At 40.9% G+C, this 21779-nt stretch overlaps 1 protein-coding gene and 1 long non-coding RNA gene across 3 annotated transcripts in view; both read left to right on the top strand.

The window, feature by feature from the left end:
- PLCXD3 (phosphatidylinositol specific phospholipase C X domain containing 3) overlaps positions 1-21779 on the top strand; it is a 74974-nt gene that overhangs the window by 25849 nt on the left and 27346 nt on the right. The gene's annotated exons all lie outside the window — the stretch shown is intronic.
- Positions 5402-21561, top strand: LOC113984525. Of its 2 annotated transcripts, XR_005565738.1 has the most exons (4): positions 5402-5538; positions 8364-8414; positions 20652-21065; positions 21151-21561. It is a non-coding gene; the product is annotated as an uncharacterized LOC113984525 (long non-coding RNA). The 2 variants fall into 2 exon arrangements; XR_003539531.2 differs by lacking the exons at positions 8364-8414; positions 20652-21065; positions 21151-21561 and adding exons at positions 7469-7559; positions 7979-8051.

Raw genomic sequence — 21779 nt, 5'->3', positions numbered from 1 at the left:
GGCAGTCTGTTCCAAACTTTTCAGTGAAGAAATTTTTCTTAGTACCCAATCTCAACTTCTCCTGGCACAACTTGAGGCCATTTCCTCTTGTCCTATCATTTGTTACTTGGAGGAAGAGACCAACCCCCATCTGGCTGCAACTCCTTTCAGGATAAAGTCTCCCCTGAGCCTCCTCTTCTCTGGGCTACAACACCCCACTAACTCAACCACTCCTCACGAGACTTATGCTCCAGACTCTTTGCCAGCTTTGTTGCCCTTCTCTGGATGTGCTCCAGCACCTCCAAGTCTTTCTTACTGTGTGCTACTATTTGTAGTTATGCCAATGTCCCAAACTCTGCTCTTTGGTGGTCACCACATAATGCTTCATTCATTGAGCTAAACCAGCCATAAGGTCTTTATAAGCTTATGCCACAGATCATATATTAATAAATTACATATATTAATAAATTAATAAATTCCAATAAATTATTGAGCAGATCTGGACAATGATATTATGTAAAAGCAAATGCAAAACTCGTGAGTATGTAGTTACACATTCCTTCTTTGTGCTGGATCACTGGCCTGACATCCTGAATAGTTGCACGTGTGTTTATGACTTGGGAGACCTGAGTCAGATGGTGTGATGATTGTCTCACTTCTGTCCTCATTTGTGTTTCGTTTTCTGATGGTTTTGCCTGATTAAAATGCATAGATTTCTATTATGTCTGTATTTTGAAATATATGATGATGGTCAAAAATCCTGATTTTTATTTATGAGATAGAACTTAACAAAAAACAATGGAAAAGAAATGTTAATCCCTGCTTTTCATAGTCAAGCATTGTTTCATTGAAATGGATGAAATGCAACTAACATATCGGAGCCTCTTCATGCTCCAGGATAAAGGAGCTTAGTAACACTATAAGAAATAGGGGCAAAGAACTTCAGAAGATTGGGAAATGTTTCCTTTTGCCTCAGGAAAAATATATTATTCAGTGACCTCCACTGTGCCTGACTGAGCCAAAACCCATCAGAGTCGTGCTCAGGTTGCATTTCTGTTGAAGTGAGCACAGGCTGTATTTGCATAAGCAATAGACACTCAGTAGGTATGGCCACGAGGAGAAGCTGGGTAGGTCACCAAAATACCTACTTCACTGGTGGTTGTCCAGAATATCAGTTCCAATTGTGTGTTTGCCATTGAAGCATTTATGTCAGGCCCTCTTTGGCATTAGAAGTTTAGCCACTCCACTGCTGGAAAAGATAAACTTGGATTCTTTTGCTCTTGCCTCCTTGATGTGTTTTTTTTTTCCCTGCAAAACTGGGGAGATGATTGCTGGTATATGCATGGTAATAAAGCTTGTCAGACACAGACAGTCAGAATTCTTCTGAATTCACATTTAATTTATTCACGGCACAGCATGCAGCAAAGCTGATGGCAAGTTAATGTGCTGCACTTTAATGAGATATCTGTTTGCCTCCCAGGTTTTGAGGTTTTTGCTAGTTTTATTTATCAACCTGGCCAAAGCCAAAGCCATAAGGCATTACAGATCTACACTAAAATATTTTATTTACTTAGCTGATGCTTTTGCCAGAGGAGAAATCGGTGAAGTAATTAAATAGTGCTGCTTTTATTTTAGAACAGACATGGGGTCTTTTTGAGTATACAATACGTCCTTCTCAGTGTTGTGGCTCACAAATACTACCTAGATCAAAATATTCCATTCACAATTTCCCAGTTTTGATGTAATTAAATTTCCACCTGTCTTTGAAAATTGACCCCCTCATTCTCTTTAGAGGTATATATTTCAGGGGAGGAGAGACGGAGGGAAAAGTGTAGCAACTCTGTAGTATGAAACGCAAATGCAGAAATTTCAGTGTGACAGAGCTGCAAAGTCTCCCATTAAACAACAGATGAGATGGCTCCACTCAGGTTTTGAAATCTAGTTCATGCCAATTGAGTTCTTGTGTTACAACTTAGTCTTTTAGCAATTGCAGTTCCTCCTCATTAGCTAATTACTGCATCAATAATGAAAAGAAGATGAACCTTAGTCAAGAAAATGATGTTGTGATGTATCACTAATGAAACCATTTCTCTCACACAGTGGGAGCATGCCGGGATCGGGCTGTGGATGGCTGTGAAATGCCAGCCCTCACGGGTCTGCCAGCCCCTCCCAGGGTGGGTGGAGAGGAGCGCAGTGCGTGGACACCATGTCGTACAGCCAGTCTTGCAGTCTGAGCTGCGCGTATCAGTGTAGGTGTCCTCTGAGAGGCTTGCGTTAATTTCTCTAAAGCCAGTTAAAATGTCATTTTAAGTCTTGCTAGTACTCATGCCACTCTTCGGTGGACTCGGAGTCCGACAATGTAGATTGTTGGACTTGATGATCTTCAAGGTCTTTTCCAAGGTAAATGATTCTGTGATTCTATACAGAAACATTGTTTCTGTACACAAACGAGGGCTTGGAAAAGGGTCTTTGAGACGGAGCTAACATCTTTTGTGTGTGTTAACCTTTAATGTCTAAAACCTGTCAAAGTGAAGGTCAGACTGACCTTTCAATTCACTGTTGTACCTTTGCATTATGTTTTCTGCAAAGCTAAAACCACATTTTGCAGTAGGAATACAGTCAGGTTACGAAACTGTGTAGTTATCTTTCAGTTTTGTGCACCCTTTGTGATATAAGCTATTGTCTCTTTGGCTACAAATGCATAAATAAATAATTATTAGGAAATAACTGATAGATTTATGGGGAAATGCAATTACAGGCTTTAGTTGAAGTGTGCCTGTTGTTAGGTACAATGTTCTCCTGTTTCTTTGCTGCTAACAGAAGGCTGAGAGAGTGGAGAGGAATGGGGAGGGAGTGTATAGGAGGGGATATGCCACTGAGCATAATCAGTTTTGGGAACAAGGACAATCAAATTTTGTCCAGCCCTTTGCTGAGAGTCTTCAGGAAAATACATGCAAGGTTTATATTTGGAAATATCAAACTGTGTTTGGCATTCAAGTCAGGTAATGTAACCCATAGAAATCACAAGATTGAGCCAACCTTCTGTGCGTTTCTTCAAGCAAATTAAGAAAATGTTAATTTCAGATGCTGTGCAGGTGGAAAGATGCACATAGACAAAATATCATCACATTTGCCTATCTGTAATGCTTTTTATTTATAAATGTCTTTCTTTTCTGTTGGACCATGAGCTGCCTGTTAAGCTGTGTGTTTCCCCTCAGATGCCAATATCATGTCAAAAGGAAAAGTTGTGCATGTGAGCCGGGATGGCTGGTGGAGGTCATTGAGGGAGAGGGGCTCTGCCTTCCAGCAAGTGCCACCTCTGTACTAAGGCAGTTCACACATCCTCTGGGGTTTCTTTCCCATCTGAACAATAGAGCCTTTGATATCAGAGCAGTCTGGAGTTTAGTAGTTATTTACTTGGCAGAGAAAAAGGCAAACTACTGCCACAGACTGCCAAGTGGTGCTACCTATATTGTTAAGGGCTGGCATTGAGTCTGTTGATCAAGCATTAATGGGATTAGCTTAATGAAGAAACTTATGGTTCACAAAAAAATATTAAAAGTTTAAGAGGTTTAGGTTTTTATTAGCATCCTTCCTTTCAAGAAATCTTTTTAATGACTTAACTCCAAATTTGTGTCCAAAGGTGTTCAATGTAACATTATTGTTATTTTTCTCAATGCATTTATAGGGTTCCAGGATTACTTTGTTGCTGACAGTGGGTGTTTTCATCATATTAATAAGATTTTTTTTTCTTCTTTTGTCTATTACCAAATTATTTTGCCAGCATTTTAGGGTTTGCTGTTGGTTCTGTTGCACTGATGTTTTTTTAAGTGTTTTGAAACACTTTTCTTGTTTCAGTTATTTCCTGTGGAGTTGAGTTAGCTGAGTGAAACAGATGACTTCTCAGTGTTTTAAATTCTCTACTTAGTTGTATATAGTAGTTAAAAATGAATAATATTTAGAGGTTGAGGGTATAGGTCTTCTGGGTATGATGTGTAAATTTGAGAACTAAATGGTAATGTGGCTTCATTTTTCTTCATTTTGGGCAATCTCCATTCAGACACCAAATTCAGTATCTTCCCTTATTGCAGCAGTTTCCTTATGACTGTGATAGTCCCAGGCACACAGAAAAGGTAATAATTTTTGATGACCAGCGGCTATAATTGGAAAAAATTGGATAAACTTTTAGATATAGAAAACCTTTTTCCAGGCCTGAAATGGAAGCAGCAGACTTCAAGCTAAGTACAAAAATACAACCTGACACTAATACTAGTGCCATCTAGGAATATATGCACTCTGAGTAGCTCAGTCTGTGAAACTTGAAAGTGTAACTGTCTGGATATCAAGTGGATTCCAACCTGGATTGTGCTAAGCATGTTCCAAAAACTGCTTTCCCTCAGCACATCAAAATCTGGGCGCTGTTCTCCTGTCGTGGTGGGAGAAATACCAAGACAGCTTGTGTAATTTTAGTTTGTCTGACAGAAAGTGTTACGCTGTTTCTCACCAAGGATGTAACTTACAGAGAGCACTCAGATGGGGTTTGTGGTGGTTCTCTCTGGGCTGTGTAAGGCCACATATGTTCCTTCCTACACACTCACACACAGCAAACATGCAGAGGAAGGGTGCATTTCCCGCGGGTGTTTTTGCAGGACCCGTAGCAGCAACTCTGGTCTTGTAGGCTCTCCCTCATTTTGTCCTTGTCCACACCTCCCTGTCCACAACGTCAAACACAGGGTGCTCAGACCTGATTTTAGAACCCAGCTTGCCTCAGCCCAACAGGTTAGTCCTGGTAGCTGTACAGGGCTGGTTTTTGCTGCATCCTTGTATTAATGACCCCTACTCTTGAACCTGAGTCAGCACTTCCCACAAAGCACCATCACCTTTTCTCCTGTGCTTTTCTTTTGTATTACTGTGGGGGAGAACACTGTTTGAGAATGAGAGTTTTTTTTCCAATCAGGCAGCCACTAAGCTCCATGCCACTGCTCACTCACTCCCCTGCCAGTGGGGTTGTGGAGAGAATCAGAAGAGTAAAAGCTGGAAAACTCATTGAATGAGGTAAAACCAGATTAATAGGGAAGGAAAAAGCCACACACACAAACAAAATGACACAAGGAATTCATTCACCACTTTCCATGGGGACGCAGGTGTTTGGCCAACTCCATCACAGGTAATGAAAGCAGCTCTCCATCACAGGTAATGGTTATTTGGGAAGACAAACGCCGTCAGTCCAAACATCCCCCCCCCCCCCCCCCCTTTCTTCTTCTTCTCCCTTACCTTATATACTGATTATGATCTCATGTAGTATGGAATGTCCCTTTGGTCAGTTGGGGTCATCTGTCCTGACTGTGTCTCCTCCCAGTTTCCCATGCACCCCCACTCTCCTCACCAGCATGTAAGCACTGCTCAGCAATAACAAAAACATTCCTGTGTTATGTCTCTGTAGAATTTTCTCTGATTCCTGTCTTGAGCAAGGCAGATGTGTTCCTTGTTGAGGGCTTCTTCAAGCTATCCCATACAAATGTAGCTACTGTAATTGTACCTCAGTGAGACAGAAAAGAAGTAAGACTCTTTGTTCCTTACCTATCTTCCACAGAGGGGGTTTCAGGGTTACAGTTTTAGACTTTAAACTTCTGAATTAAGTGTAGATGGACTGTAAATTCTTTCAAAGTACAAATTCCAGACTCTTGAGACCCAAAGTTGCCCATTAATAACACAGGGATAATATTTCCCTTCCGTTAAAGATGCATTCATTAATAGTAGAGATATATATGCTGGGATTCATCTCACCTAATTTTATCTGACTGAGCTGTTTATTCTCATTTAAGGAGTGGAGAAAAAGAATCACCTTCACTAATGAAGCATCCTAACTTATAAAAGTCACATATATGTGAACAGGATAAATACACTCCAGAGGTCCCTCTTTGTCATCTCAGAAGGAATTTAAATGACCAGTGCTAGTTTAGATGAGGCTTAATTTTAAGTGGTTTCAACTGGGTGAAGTAGATGGTGTGTTAAACGTGGACAAGCTAAGTGAATGTTCTTCTGTGTGATAAAATTAAATACCCAATGAATTGCTGCTCTTGCAAACAGAACCTTGTTCAGATGGAGGCAGTTTTTAGTGCTAGAATTTTGTCATGATTTCCCAGTTTCTGATTTTTAATGGTGAGGATTCAAATCCATCCTGAAAATCTGTAGGTCTAAATATCACCATACGGTTGCAGGGGCAAAATCATGAAAGCGTATCTTTCCTTTGGCTTGGTTTCAAACAGGGTGACATCATTTTTATCAAACTGCCTCTATTAGTTCTTTAATTCAGCAAACAGAGATTGCTAAGTAAGGTTCCTTTTCCAGCCAAAACGTCAATCAGAACTGTAAGCTCTGCAGAGTACTGTACAAATTAACATTTAAACATCGCTATTGTAGTAATTATTTTGAACATCTTTTTTTTTTTTTTATGACACTCAGAAGAAAAGGGATGACTTGTCATTGAGTTTCCAGACTCTAATTTTCTCCCTATATAAGTGCGCTCTGCCGAGATCTCTTTCCCTTCTGGCTGTGCAGTGTTTCTGTGCTGCTCATACCCAGCTGGGAGCTCCCTGTCTTAGTTATTGACCTACCACAATAGAGGCAGGAAGAATCCAAACAGCCTTTGTATATGTGGTTTGAATGTTCAGGGGATCTGATGAATAGACAAACATATGATTTGACTGCTAGGGAGATGATTTGATGGCAAACAAAAGGTCACATACCAGCAAAACTGTTAAATGGTGGCATGAGAGTGGGACTGCTGTTCTGCTCCCTATTCAATTTCCTCCCACACTGGGGGCCAGATTCTGCCTCCACTGCAGCTGCTCTTGCTGCATGGGATTCAGGAGTTTTTTGGGTGATGTGCTTGTGTGAAGGCACTAATGGAGTACACAGCAGACGAGGGTGGAATTCAGCACGGATCGTAATCCTCCTTACGGGCTGTTGATGTGTGGCATCATATGCAAACCCATGCCTGGCACCTGCATTCACACTTGCCTCATCATCCTTGAATGTATCATTGACTGTCCAGAGTGTAGTGTCCTTTTGTGCCTCTGCTCTTGCTTCACTGGTGAAAACCAATCAGTGCTATGAAATCTGGCTCTTTGTGTGCAAATAATTGGACCATCTTTTTTCTGGAGTTCTTCAAAGGATGCTGACTTGTGGAAGAGGGAAACAATTAGTGTTTCATGTGGATTTGTACCTCTTCACAGATGGGTATGCAAGTAAAATGAGGCAAAAGGTGGAACATATCTTCTGCTTTTTGGGATAGCTAAGTACCTGGAGCGAGAAATTCCTGTGCTTCAAGTGCACTTCAGCAAATAAAGAAGGCATTGTATTACCAGTCTCTTCTCAGGCAAAGTAACTTGCAGTTCAGAAGCTTTTCTTCTCAAGGTTTTGTGCTGATTATTCCTTTGGCTTTCACTAACCTGCACAAAGTTTGAGTTTTGTTATTACTACTTAGGGAAGATTACAGTTCACCTAGAAGATTCAGCAAATTCATAAACTCTGCACTTGATAACTGAGCTCCAATAAGCCTTCCTGGAACAATGCTTGTAAGTCAACTGTGGATGTTGAAGAACTATATAATAATGAGATCTGAACTTCAGTAACACCAACAGCTATGTCACTATTATAAAGGGTAGAAATCTTTAATTTCAGTTCTAAAATTGTGTTTCTTCAATAGCAGTAGTACTGCATGTTGTAGTTAAGCACCGCCAGTCTTAAAACTGTCTGTCTCACTTGGAAGATTCTAGTTGTCATTGACTCACAATAATAGACAGACTCCCACAAGTCAAGGTTTGAAAGGTCTTTGGAAACAGAAAGATAGAAGGATACATTCAAAGGGTTTTTTAAAAGAGCTGAAGATTAGTTTCTATGTCCTGTTGAAATGTATTTGAAAAAAAAAACAACTAGTCTCTATAGCAAAAGAATGATTTTTTTTTCTTTTTTCTTCATTGTAATCAATGAACAGATATTTTAATACTTTTACCGAGTAGTTTGCAAGTGACTTTTAGGAAACCAGAGTGCTTGAAGTGGAAAACAGGTATGTCATAATTCATTATAGGAAAAAGTAAGTATCTTTCCTTTTGCATTAATGAATTCTGTAAGATTTATGAACTGTATGTTCATAAAGATGCACAACTGCTTCAGAACAAATGCATCACAATTTTTCTAGACAGTGATTATAATTTGTGAATTAGAGCTAATTAAGGTATGTCAGTAACATAATGTAAAAAATGGCTGATTACCGGTTGCAGGAAAGATTTTGGAGCTTCCTACGAAGTTTAATTTTGGTGAGTATATTTAGATTTAAAAATGTGCCCTCTGATAAGAGGTATTTTATTCTTTGTTTATAGGTCAGTAATGTTGTTAAGAACAGAAGATTACAGCCTAGGTGTTTTTCATAGGTGAGGAATAATTTTCCATGCAATTACTTTGATACTTTCTTTTTAAAATATTGAACGTTTTAACTGTGTGCAAGGGTGAGTGGTTTACAGTCATGAGCACAGCACAAAGCTGAACTTCTGCCCTCCTCTGTTGTGTGTGGGATCTGTGTGATTGCTGATGACGCTACCAGGGCGGAAGGGGAGGGCAGTGTCCTCACAACACCATCTGGAGCACCGTGTGCCTCTGAGCTCCGAGGGTGGAGTACAGGCTCTGCAGCTGCTGTCATGGCTGTTTCTGGCTGGATGAACCGGCAGCAGTGCCAAGAGGTGCCTGGCTGCCCATGGTGTGCAGGTTTGTGGGGTGAGGGGCAGCAGTGCAGCAAGGTGGCTGTTGTGGGCAAGAGGGACATTCCTGTGGTCCGTGATAGGCATTAGCAAGAACATGGTTAAGTCTTTGACTGAGTGTGTGTTTGCACCAAGCAGTGCCCCAGCTAAAAATCCAGCAATACCTAGTTCCTATGTGGCACTTCTTACTAGGAGAATTTTAATGGGAGAGGGTGTATTAATACCTCAGCATTGTAGAAATGACTGTTGAGCAATGAGGAGATTTCCACCAAAGCTACGTGCTGAATTTGTCTTCCCCACTGCACTCTGGATCACAGCTGTGTGTTGGAGGGATGGAGAGTCCTGGGAACTTTGTCTTCACATGCTCCAAAGCTTTAGTGATATCCCAGCAGTAGGGCAGTTCTGTATCCAACAGAGAAGTTAAGGTTGTGGATAAGCTTTTTAAACAAAGTTAAATGTGAAGATCTTGGTCTCTTGCCAACTCGGTCCTCTTTTAGGTAACTGAAAGGGGCTTTTTCCCAGTACAGCTGCTCCTAAAAATAGTAGGCAGGATTTTATTTTTCCAAATACCTCAGTTACTCAAAATTTGCCAAATTACTGAAATTATATATATGTCTATAACTGGAGGAAAGGCAAAGAGGAAAAAAAGTAAAACCAATAAAAAAAATAATGGTGCAGCTTTGACAGTCTCCTTGAAAACCAGCAGTAGCAGCAGTGTTGAACAGCTGCCATTGTGTTTGGCAATGCAGTGGGTTTGTTAAACAGAGATGCTGTCTGCTAGTGCCATTTTATTAAATAATTACTTAATGATTTAAAACAAAGGATCTTCTTCACACAAGCCATTCACATCCTCTCACATCTGGGTTGGAAATGGACCCTCGCTATGGAATTACAGCAGATAACAGTATTTTGACTTCTAAGATGTGAAAGTGTCCCACTGAAGCCAAAACACTGTCAGTCTAGGTGGACTGCAGTCATTGCCATGATGTTAAAGAGAAAACATGGCTTTTTGGGGGGCACATTCAAGACTGAAAACATTCCATATTTGGGTGATTTGAAAGGTCCTTAAAATACATTTACTAATTTGTAAGTTTTGCATTGAATCGCAGAATCATAGAATCAGCTGGGTTGGTAAAGACCTTTGAGATCATCAAGTCCAATCCTTGATCCAACACCACTGTGGTTACTAGACCATGGCACCAAGTGCCACATTCAGTCTCATCTTAAAAACCTCCGGGGACGGTGAATCCACCACCTCCCTGGGCAGCCCATTCCAATGTCTGATTACTCTCTCTGTAAAAGATTTCTTCCTAATATCCAACCTAAACCTTCCCTGACAGAGCTTAAGACCATACCGTCTTGTCTTACTGATAGTTGCCTGGGAGAAGAGACCAACCCCCACCTGGCTACAACCTCCTTTCAGGGAGTTGTAGAGAGTGATGAGGTCTCCCCTGAGCCCCCTCTTCTCCAGGCTGAACAACCCCAGCCCCTTCAGCCTCTGCTCATAGGACTTGTGCTCGTGCTTAACTTGGAAGTTAACTTTTGAATAGGGAGGATGAAAACAATTGAAATCAGAGGATGATGACAGTATCCAATTACATGTTAGGAAAATACCATGAAATGTTATATTTATATAGCATTAGTACAAAACAGCTAAACTAATAATTGCTTTTAAAGACACAAGCATATCCAGCGTAAATTAGATGTATCCTGAGTCTGGGCAAAGTACAGATCATCTGTCTGTTCTTTCAGTTAATCAATAGTACCACCTGTGCTTTTTCATTGACTTCTTAATGCTAAATGGTAAACACTAACAGCCAGATCTGCAGTAGTCTAAATTGGCCTAATGGGTCATTAGAGCTGTACTGATAAATGCCAGCTGGGAATCTGGTGTGGACTGTAGGCTGAAAACTTAGGAAATGGAATAGCATAAACACTACTTTATAACTGCTTTAATTAATTTCTTGTAGTCCTCTGTATTGTCTAGTGGCTTGTTTGACTTCTCTGTTGAATAAAGCAAGGATAATGTTAGCAGCAAAGAATGCAAGAAGAACTGGATTGAAATCAGATTAGTAGGTGTTACAAGGTGTTTGATGGAACTGTACGTTGATTGATCGTGTGAGCCTTTAAATTGCCTCTTCAGTGAGGGTAGAAGAGATGTGTAGAAGACAGGTATTGAGAGTTTGAGTTCTCTCTGTTCTGTCTCTCTTTACTTGACTTCATTCTTTTTGCAAAATGAAATTAATAGTATCTTTATGTTCCTGGGCCAGAGAGGATGTGCACCAGGTGATGCGGAAGATACATACATTTTGCAATCCTACCTAAGACTCTTTCAACAGTGGCTCTTGTAATGCTTACCTGTCTTACAGTGTGGTGGTTTGTTTTGTTTGTTTTTATTTGATCTACAAGCTAAAATAGCATCCAGGTGTGTCCCATTTCCTGCCTGTTGATTGAGATTGATACCTCTGCTGTTTTGCAGTGTTTTATTTTCTGTTCTTTTGTGATATATCTTGGAGTTTATGCCAAAAATGAAATTAGACATATTTGTAGCTAGGAAGATTATTCAGAGTTACAATTAAAAGTGGGAAACTTTGGAAGTGGTATTATTAAACCTCATATTTTAGGCCTTAACTTTATTCAGAAGTCACATTGTGAACCTGAGAGACAGAGGGGGTAGCAGATTATCCCATACCTCTGTCTGAAGGGCTCTTAAAACTCTGCTGAGTGTAGCCTCTCGCAGAAGGGGGACACTGTCTCATTGCAGTGTAGCTGGTCTGACAGTGCTTATCTGAACCACGCTGAGCTTCGATAGGATTTATTTTTAAATCTCCTGTTTGGTTGCAGGGAGATGATCTGCCTATCCACACCTCACAGTCAAGCAGTAAAAACACAGCTCACTTCTGTGTATATTTCCATTTAGCAGTGACCAAATAAATAATTTTATTTAAATATGTTCTCTGGGTTCTCCTTTTCCAACAGGGTGCATTTCTCCACTGTTTGCACCTATAAAGCCTCTTGGCTCATTGTCTTCCAGTCCTGGTACCACCTTACAGCAATAGGTTATTTTTCTAGCATTGATCCAGGGTTTTACAGGTGTTGTAGTCACTTTTCTTCATTCAGTGTGCAGCAAGTCACATTTTTATCTTCTGTATATGTCCTAGAAAGGATAGTTTACAGTGGCTATATGTGACTGGAGGTCTTCCATGAGAACCTGACTAGCAAAGCATGGTGCAAGAAGGGGCTGAAATACATGCATAGTTGGTGAATTCCTCAAGTTCAGGCTTCAGCTGCTTAGACATGTTTTTCTGGACTTTGGCAGGGAAAAAATGCTTTGGCACAGGTGACAGTGTTTTCGATTTGCATCTCAGGGTCTGGGGGAAATTGCTTCACTATTTTCCTCTAGTGCACATGAAGTCAGACTTTACATTGTCTTTGCTTATAGTGGAAGAGACTTTCCTTGCATGAGAGAGACTGCTTTTAGAGCACCTGGTCTCAGGAGACATGTCTTGCATTCAGCAGAGTGGCTAAGGGAGTTACTTTGTTTATAGTTCTTTGTCAAATCTGCCAGGCAATTCACAAAAGTAGAACAATGTCTAATGTGAAGGTCTGAGGCAACCAACAGATAAGAAAAGATGCATAGTAAAGGGAATGGTCAAAATATAGAACACCTGAAATGCTTCCCCCTTCCTCCCCTTCCTTTGCAGTATTTTACATCCTTTTGTTACCTCTCAGGCTTGGTGTGGTCAGTCAGCTAAGTCTACATGGACAACTTAATAACAGTTATATTTTAAGAGAGTTTCTATGTGAAAGCCTTTGCAAACTGAGTCATAAAAGGGTGTAATATTTCTCCCATCTGCTCTTCCAGCTTTTTACCCCAAGAATCAGGTAAACTGCTCATATTTGCCTCAGCTTTTCAAACTCCGAAAATGAGAAGGAAGCTAGCCTGGATTTCTTGTATGCTAATAGAAGACTCTATCAGTATTATCCCTGGGACATCCCATTCTAGAGTGCTGGTAAACCGACTGCCAGTGCACTCATTACAGTGCAGGCAGAGTCCTTATTCTCTGCATTGCAGATGTTCTTGCAGTGAAGTTTGGTACTTGAACAATTGAAAAATCTTGCCTTTTAAATTTCTTGTGGTGATCCATCTCAAATGGCAGTGGCTTTCTTGTAGAGATCTTAAAAGTAATAAGAAGCCTAATTTAAGGGATGCAGTTTCATTTTATCCAGATAGACCTCTTGGTTTTCCTTTTATTGGACTTTAAATTATATGTAAAAATGCAGAAACTACGTATGCTACATATGTGCAAGTAATTTCTGTCAACTAAAAGATCGCTGGAACTGCTCAGTAGTGATGCTCAGATTTAGTAGAAAATACTGTGCTGTTTTTTGGGTTGAGGGTTGGGTTTCTGTTTGGTTTTTTTTTTAATTATTACTGTTTTTTAAATAGAAGAGAGAGCACAATTAAATAAGAATTATACTGAGGCTAATAGACGTGTCAATGCAGTCATGAATTAGGAAAAGGATATACTGTATATGCCAGAGAAAAAAAGTGTAGATCAAAGAAGAAGGGATAGGCAAGAGATGAGGGAAAGGCAAAATCAGATCTCAAAAAAATTCTGTGTTTCCAAAAAGATACAATAAGTGGCAAGAGAGATATCAGTGTAATCAGAAGCAATTATTTTAGGGGAAAGTTCTCTAGTTACCATTAAAGGATGTTTTCCATGACAGTAAATAAAGTAAAAGCTCAAGAAGCACAGGTTTTCTGTTTTGATGCTATTTTAGAGTGTGAACATTGAATTACCTGTGCTCTATGCGTGCATGGAGAGGAAGAGATATGAACACTCTCTTTTTTAGAAGCCTTCTCAGGTGCTGTCCTGTCAATGGGTCCTGTCACTAGGATTATGAATTATGGTCAGAAGGTGCTCACTGTGGGGAGATGCCATTTCTTGTGCTCAGCAGAGCTGCCTGGGATCATCACAGCCTCTCAGTAGTCCCAAAGCTATTGGCGCACAATTCTAGTGCTACTGATTGCCCCAGGAGATATGACTTGGATGCTGATGACATACTCAGCCAGACTGAGCTGGTGCTGGAACAAAATACATCCCAAACTATTCCTGGCACATTAATTTTATGCTTTAGATTCAGATATACCTCTTGCTATTTTTTCCTTGCTCTTTCCTTGCTTCACATTCTTGTCTGCTAGTCCCTAAATTAAGAAGAAAAGTAGCTATTATGGTACTTCTGAGACTAGTATTTAACTAAAATGTGAGATCTGATAGAGAGCTCTCATGCATCTGAACATGCAGCAATGAGCTTGCAGAGCAAAAAGAAAAGATAGAATAGTACTTTTTTTTTCAGTGTTCACAAAAAAGCAAAAACTTGAAAGAATTGTCATTTGTGGAGTTTGGATAATTGACCATAGCTACAGCTCTGCCCCCATGAATTTTCCAAGTGATTAACTTTGGCTTCAAATTATAGTTGTCCATTCAAAACAAGGTTTTATGTGATATGGAATATTCTATTCAATCCTCAAAAATGCAGCCAAATGTATAAACAAGAAGGCCATGGTAGTCTGTGTGCTACAACACTTGATCTGAGTCATGCAGGCTGTAGTGATGTGTCCATTCTGCTGTTGAAATTATAAATTCTGATGATCTTAAACGGTATGTTTTAGGTGCTTGGTCGATCCTGATGTAAAGATTTTGTTTTAAATTGGTAGTTACTCTTGCTGTGTCAAAAATTAAGAGATGATTTACTAAGTTTTGTAAGTTTGAGTTGAAGTCCTTCCATGAATTCTGTTGAGTTTTAGTCTGACAGGTGAAGGGAACCTTCTTCTCGTATAGAACTGCTATGTGTTTGCTTGCAAACCATTGTGAAATCATGTTTAGAGTTTCACTTGACTGAACAAATAAAAATAACTGTTCTAGTGGCTTACTGTGGCCAGGTTTTAAAAATTTTAGGGCTTTTGCACCTTTTAAAATTTCCAGTGCAGTGCACAAATGTTCAACAGGGAGGTTTTTTGCATGTGGTATATGCACAAGCGGTATTGCTGCCTTCCTCCTTCAACTTTTCTTCTGTGTGCAGATGAGAGGTTTAGATCACATTTGGAAAAAAAATAGTGGAGAAGGCACTCCAACTGATTCAGTCCTCAGCATGATCATTTCGACTTTTACATCTATAGTGCAGAAATGTTCCCCATGCTCTTTGCCTTTGCATGTCCGCAGGAGTTCTGATGTCCTGGCTTGGGCTTGGTGAGCAGCAGGATGTTGCTCTGGGGCTGGTGGGGATGGGATGAGATGGTGAGCAGTGCTGCTGCCCCGAGCCTGCCCCACTGCAGTGTTGGGCAAGGATTCTGCTGAGCTGAGCAATCATGAGAATGAGCCTGCTCTGCCCTGCTCTGTGTCCTCCCCTTGCCGCACTTTTCCAGTGGTGTCAGTCTTACATTTATCTGTGTAAAGTCTGTCTTCTTTAGAACGTACATTTGGTTAACTAGTAATTCACTTAATGGTGAACTTTTAGAATACAGTAATCTGTGGCTCTTGGAAGGCCCCTGCCATCCACATGCTGCTGCACCATGCTGCCTTCTGAGTGCTGCCTGCATGAAGTCTGCAAGGAAATCTGTCTGGAGGTGGTTTAACTGGGAGAGGTGGGAGGCTATCTACACTTAGCAGCCTCTCAAAAAAAATTACTTCACCTCATGCTACACAAACAATTACAGGACAGTAAGGAAGTTATCAAGTAAGAAGGGAAACATGCTCTCAGGATGGCAGCATGTGCTAAACTTCTGTTTTAAAGACCAGTTTCTTTAGAAAAATTGACTTTGTGATGGCCATAGTTGTGAATGTGCTTGCACTGTTTGGAGAGCTAGAAATATAATTATAGCTTGGTTTTTCTTATTTCTTTACTTTTCAACAGAAGTATTGAGAATTTGAAATGTGGAATTAACTGTGTAATCTTTTGAAAGGAACAGGAGCTGGTCTTTGTGTTTGCAGGAGGGAACTGTAAGAGGCTGCATGTGGGTACTTTTCTATACAACAAACGTATTAGTAGGAATTGAATAATGAGTAACCTGATCAGATTTATAGCCAAGCTTGCCTGTCATACTGTGATAATTACCAGCTACCTTGGGCCTTAATACCAAGTGGATGCTTCCCCACCTTCCAAGCCATTTGATTTTTTAGAAGTGAGTTCTTTATGGAAAAGAAGCAGTGCTTAGGGGAGGTACTGGTCTTGGCTCAATACAGTGATCGGAAACACTTCCCGATGCAGGCACTGCCATATTCCACAAGCTGTTTTTTTGAAGAGCAACTTAAATGGTAACAGCTTTGGCCTAAGAGCGGTTTGTCATGGTCATGGAAGTTACTGGCAACATCAATGGTTGTGGGCTCCCCTTGGAGGCAATTATAGCCATGTTCAAAAGTACAAAACAAAATGGTGATAAGGAGATGTAAGAAGAGCAAGAGTAAGTAATTGCTTAAAATCCTTTCTTGTTGCATGAAAATTTTATGTGTTTATCGGGAGGACAAAAACATGGAGTCATTCCAGTCTGAAAGTTGGTCACTAGATATGGAATGCCATCTCCAGATGGATGGACTACCAGTTCTTCTTTCTTCCTAGCTAAGAAGCTGATTCAGAGAAGTGTTTTTGATTAGTCTTTAATGGTTTGTTATATGCATACATTTTTTTTCTTTCACTCAGGAGGAGGGAGAGTTGGACTGGATGATCTCTAGGTCTCTTCTGAACTCAGCTATTCTGTGAATATCTGAAGGATAAAGTCTTTGTTCTGTATTACATTAGTCAAAGAGCGGTTGCTTTGTGTTGGGTTTTGAGTGTTTTGTACTTTGCCACGCACAGCTCTAGGCTGTGTCCATCGATCCAGTAACTGGTAAGTCTGTTGTAGTTGTGTTGAGAAATTTGTTGTGGATTAAGGAGCTTCAGCTCAGATGTTTTGCCAGGTAAATGCAGAGTTCCATCCATGGCAGAAGTATCATTAGAAACCCTGGCAGAGGTTGACAAGATGTAACTTTCAAGTGGTTTGTGATACAAAGGAGTTCTGTTTGCCCTTGCAAGCAAACCATGTTAGAATGTTTGCATGGTAGTTACTGTGCACTTGTCTGGTTTCTGAGATTGTGCCTTTGACATGCAACTTTGACTGCAATAACAGTCCCAACAAGGCAGCAGAGGGCAGACTCCTGGTGCTGTGTTCCCAGGCACAGGACCAAGGTCTGAGTTACAGTTGTGTGCAGTTGGGATGACTAGTCCAGAACTCACCTGGTGGTGGAGAGAAAATGCAACTTTATCTCCTGCAGGAGGAGGGTGGGGATGGAAGCGGAGGCTGTCGGTTCTGGGACGTAATGGTACAGAAAGGAAGCAGACGTTTCCTTCCCTTTTCTTTTCCTACATTGTAACCAAGGTCTTCAAGGCAGAATGAGGTACAAGTAGAAGAAGAGTAGAATTTTTGGTTTTTTTGAGTGTATCAGTAGTTATATAATGTATACATGTATATATATGTTGGTTTTGTAAGGTCATGCAAGTATTCCTGTTCTAAGGACTTGTTCATTATCTGGACTTTTGCATTACCTGAGGTAGTGTCTACCTCTCTTCCCATGCCTTTAGACCATAGACTGCTGAGTGTGTATAGGTGGCTAAGCCCTGTGACCTTCACTTGGGCTTAGGGGCTCACAACCAGCCATGAACACTTTAAGAGCAACTGGAAAGTGAGGCAGTTTCCTGTGGTGACACTGGGCAATTTAAAATCTTTTTTTTTTTTTTCTTTTTTTCCTAGTTGTTTTGGCTTTACTCTCCTGGATAATGTTTTTATCAAACAAAGCTTGTATCACCCAAGCAGTTTGCATGCTAGAGGGAACTGGATTGTGAAATCTGAATTACATTGCTCTTGCCAGCACCCCTTGACTTCTCAAGATTTTCTGTTGCTTTGATGAAGGGAACAATGCTCAGACATCTTAAAAAGAAGGTTAAATGTAATATTGAGGTGCACTGATTCTATTGTTCATGAGTAGGTTTTGCTATTCCTTGAAATGGCAGTACGACTAGCTGAAGATTCACAGGGCTTTTCCCTTGTTTGATTGATTTTTAAGGCCAAAAAAGACAGTGAGAACAAACCAAATGAGATTGCAAGAACATCTGCATTGTTCTCCTGTGTATGGGAGGTCATGGACTTTGTCCTGGCTATCCAAGACACATGTTGTGGTCTGCTATCAGTCACTATAGAGCCTTCAGTGATAAGGATGAGACGTTTGGTGGCATTGCATGTGACATTTCAGCAACAGTCACCAAGGGATGACATCTAAATACAGAATGAAAACAGAAGGTAAAGCTTTTAGTGACATCCAAAGCAGCAGTAAAAGACTCCACTTCCAACAGCTGTTGGATAACTCCCAGCACAGAGACAAGAGGAGCTTGAGATCTGTGGGAAAAGGGCAAGAGAGTAAAACAGGCTAAAAACTGTGAAACTTTGCTTCTATCTCTTGTAGTTTTTCTGATACCTGTGGATCTTCAGGGTGTGATTGCTGCTGTTGGGAGCATATTGGTCAGTGCCATTCAATTTTAGGTGCTATTTACCAGGCTGTTTTTACAAGGGATGTACAGGGAAGCAAGGGCAAGCCACAGCAAAGTTCAGCTACACTTGCTGGCTTTGTGAATGATATATTTAAGCTTAGCCACCAAAAATAATAGTTTTGCCATGCCTCTGTGTAAACCTCCAAGAGACTGAAGAAATGATTCTGAACTACAATGCATTCTCCCTAAGGGACTTCTTGCAGTACTGAGTCCAATTATTTTTTAAATGTGGGGTTTAGCCCTCCAGGGAAGCCGTAAATGTGTCCATAACTGAGCTGTAGTGGGTTAAATATTCCCGATTGTCCTATTACAGGAATTCAGCAAAGAAAATAGGAGACAGTTCTCCCTAATAAAAGTACTAGCAGCTATTTTCTAGCAATGTAAGGGATACTGCTTCATTTACTCTTGAATATCTAAATAGCGTTTGGCCACATCTAAGTTTATTTAAATTTAATGTCTCAGTGGTTGAAACTGACCACTTCTGTTTTTTGAATCACCTCTGGTGTGGACTTTTTAAGTGTCTCTTGATGATTACTTATAGAATAATGGAATGGTTTGGATTGGAAGGGATCTTGAAGATCGTCTAGTTCCAACCCCCCTACCATAGGCAGGGACACCTTCAACTAGATCAGGTTACAAAACCCCATCCAACCTTTCCTTGAACACTTTAGGGATGGAGCATCCACAACTTCCTTAGGCAACCTGTTCCAGTGCCTCTCCACCCTTATAGTAAATAATCTCTTCCTGACATCTAATCTAAATCTCTCCTCTTTGAGTTTAAAACTGTTCTTCCTCGTCCTGTGACTGTCCATGTGAGAAGTTGCTCTTCCTCTTATTTATGTGTACCCTTTAGGTACTAGAAGGCTGGTGTTGACCAGCCTTCCCTTCTCAAAGCTTAGCAACCTCAGCTTTCTCAACCTGTCCTCAGAGGAAAGGTTCTTGAGCTCTCTGATCATCTTCATGGCCCTCCTTTCCACTGGCTCCAACAAGTCGACTTCCCTTCTGTGCTGGGGGCACCAGAGCTGGATGCAGAGCTCCCGATGGGGTCTTAGCAGAGCAGAGGGGCAGAATCACCTCCCTCAACTTGCTGGCCATGCTGCTTTGGATGCAGCCCAGGACATACTTGGCTTTCCTGGCTATGAACGCACATTGCCAGTTTGTGTCCAGCCTCTCATCCACCAGCACCCCTAAGTCCTTCTCTCCAGGACTGCTCTTGATCTGCTCATCCCCCAGCTTGTGTTGATACCAGGTGTTGCCCTGACCCAGGTGCAGCACCTTGCACTTGACCTTGTTAAACCTCATGACATTCCCATGGGCCCAGTCCTCAAGCTTCTCCAGGTCCCTCTGAATGGCATCCCACCTTTCAGGAGGTCTCTTGCCCTGTTTTGTGCTGGAACAGCATTCTCCTTTCTTCCTTTTGCTGCTTACGGATCTGCAGGAGCAATCTCTTGCCTTTCCCATCCCTTGCAGGTTTCCCTTATGAACTGTGCCCTTTGTAACTCCCTCCCTGCCATCCTCCTCTGTTTCTCCCAGGCAGCCTGTCCCTGCTTACACTTTCTGCAATGGCTTTCCAAGGTTTGAGGTCACTCCAGAGTTACCCATTCAGCCAAACTTGCCTCCTGCGTTACCTCCCTGTTTCCTCACACTCTTAGAGAGGTTGCCTTTCAAGTTCAGCCCTTTCTCCTGAGTCTCTTGCCATTTAAGGTAATTTAGCTTTTACAGGCTACCACTTACCAATTTCCTGAACAAGCCAAGACTGCTGCTCTGAAATGCAGGATCTTTATTGCGCTTTTTGCCTTCATTGCTTTCCTGAGTATTTTAAAGTCTTACTACACCTCACAGTCACTCAATCTAAGGCTATCATCAGCCTTATGTCCTTAGCCATTCCTTCCTTAATTGATACAAGATTGAGCAGTGTGCCTTTGCTAGTTAAAGGAGTACCTGCAATAAAAAAAGTCTTTGATGCTCTCCAGCTTGCCTGTGCTCTGTTGTTCTGATCTTCCAGCAGATGCCTCAAAGTTTCTGCATGAAGACATCTAATACTGAAGCTTCTTTCAATTGTTTAAAGACTTTGTCAGCTTTTTCTTCTTGACTGGGCACTCTGTAGCACGTGCACACACACATATGCAAACCCTTGCAAACCTCCAGCCTTGGCTTCCTGGGTCAGTGATATGTTGGGCTGTTGAAACAGTGGGAAAACAGTGTGCAATATTTTAAGAAAGTACTAGACACTAAGTAAACTGGTGAGAAAATATGTTTGCACAGAAGAGGAATATTACCTTTTGTTCCCTGCATGACTTGGGATGAGTAATTTCCCCTCTTTTCCTCCAGGTCTCAATCTGTGAAGTCTCTGTGGTAGTAGACCGACTATAATGAAGATAGGTGATGTGTAAGCACTGCTACCTTCCAGAGATTGCAGGCATCATTGCATTAATATTCCTAAATGTAGTTTGCATCCTCTCTTCATGGAAGCTGAGATTTGGTGATATAGAGAACATTCAAGATGACTGCCCAGTGAAAAAGTAGGATGGGAATGTCCCCATGCACAAAGGCGAGGTTTGCAAGGAAGCATGGTTGCTAAAAACAATGTGTATGTCTGTACAGCATTCTCTCATTACCAGGAACAAAATGATTTTGGGCATGTGGAAAAGATCATACTCTAATTTGCTGTGTGGAAGGATTTTGAATTTCTGTGAACTACATGAGTAAGCTGTCTAGTACTGCAGAGTAGGATTAAGGCAAAAGGTGAGTGCATGGTAGAAATAAATATTTAAATGACCTGTTCAAATTACTCATACATGTGGAAAGACAAAACATTTGTATTTTTCAGTCAAGAGGAATCTTTACATACTCCTGAACAGCTGACATTTCCTTCATTCAGCGTCAACCAAGTTAGGTCAAGCCTTGTTTCCTTTTTGTATTATGCTGTGGGGCTTCCTTGTTTGGGTTACGAAACATGGAGATTCTCAGTGCTATGTGCACTTTTCTCTATACCTTCCACATAGAAATACCTATTTTTAGGCTCAAGTGTGTGCACGAAGACCTTAATTAAGAAAATATGTTTTTCTGAACTACCCTGCTTGTAATGTCCAGGTGTTTCTAACTCTGGTGTTTCCCCAAGCCCACTTTCTTCTCAGTGTCTTGCATTACCAGTAGCTACCTGCTGACAAGTTTTTCATCTTAGTTTTCTACTGTAATAATTGCACTGCCTCTCTTGGCTTAAGTAGTTTTAAGTAGTAGTTTAAGCCAATATGTGTATACTGGCAGTGCTGGTCAAGTTTATCTTCTGCAACTTCAGGTTGCTAGTGTCTGTACATCAGAAAATAAAGTACGAGTGGTTCAATTAATCTTAATACCATTTTGAGCCTGCTGCTCTAATCAGTTGATCATGTTTACACATGTACTTATTCTGACATAAAACCCTACAAAAATAAAAGGGACTTCAATGGACAAAGAGAG

The sequence above is a fragment of the Pipra filicauda genome, unplaced genomic scaffold (assembly GCF_003945595.2).
Source record: "Pipra filicauda isolate LSUMZ 115617 unplaced genomic scaffold, ASM394559v2 scaffold52_size3558583_pilon, whole genome shotgun sequence".
NCBI classification, from domain to species: Eukaryota; Metazoa; Chordata; class Aves; order Passeriformes; family Pipridae; genus Pipra; species Pipra filicauda.
This window is presented reverse-complemented; position numbering and strand designations above follow the sequence as displayed.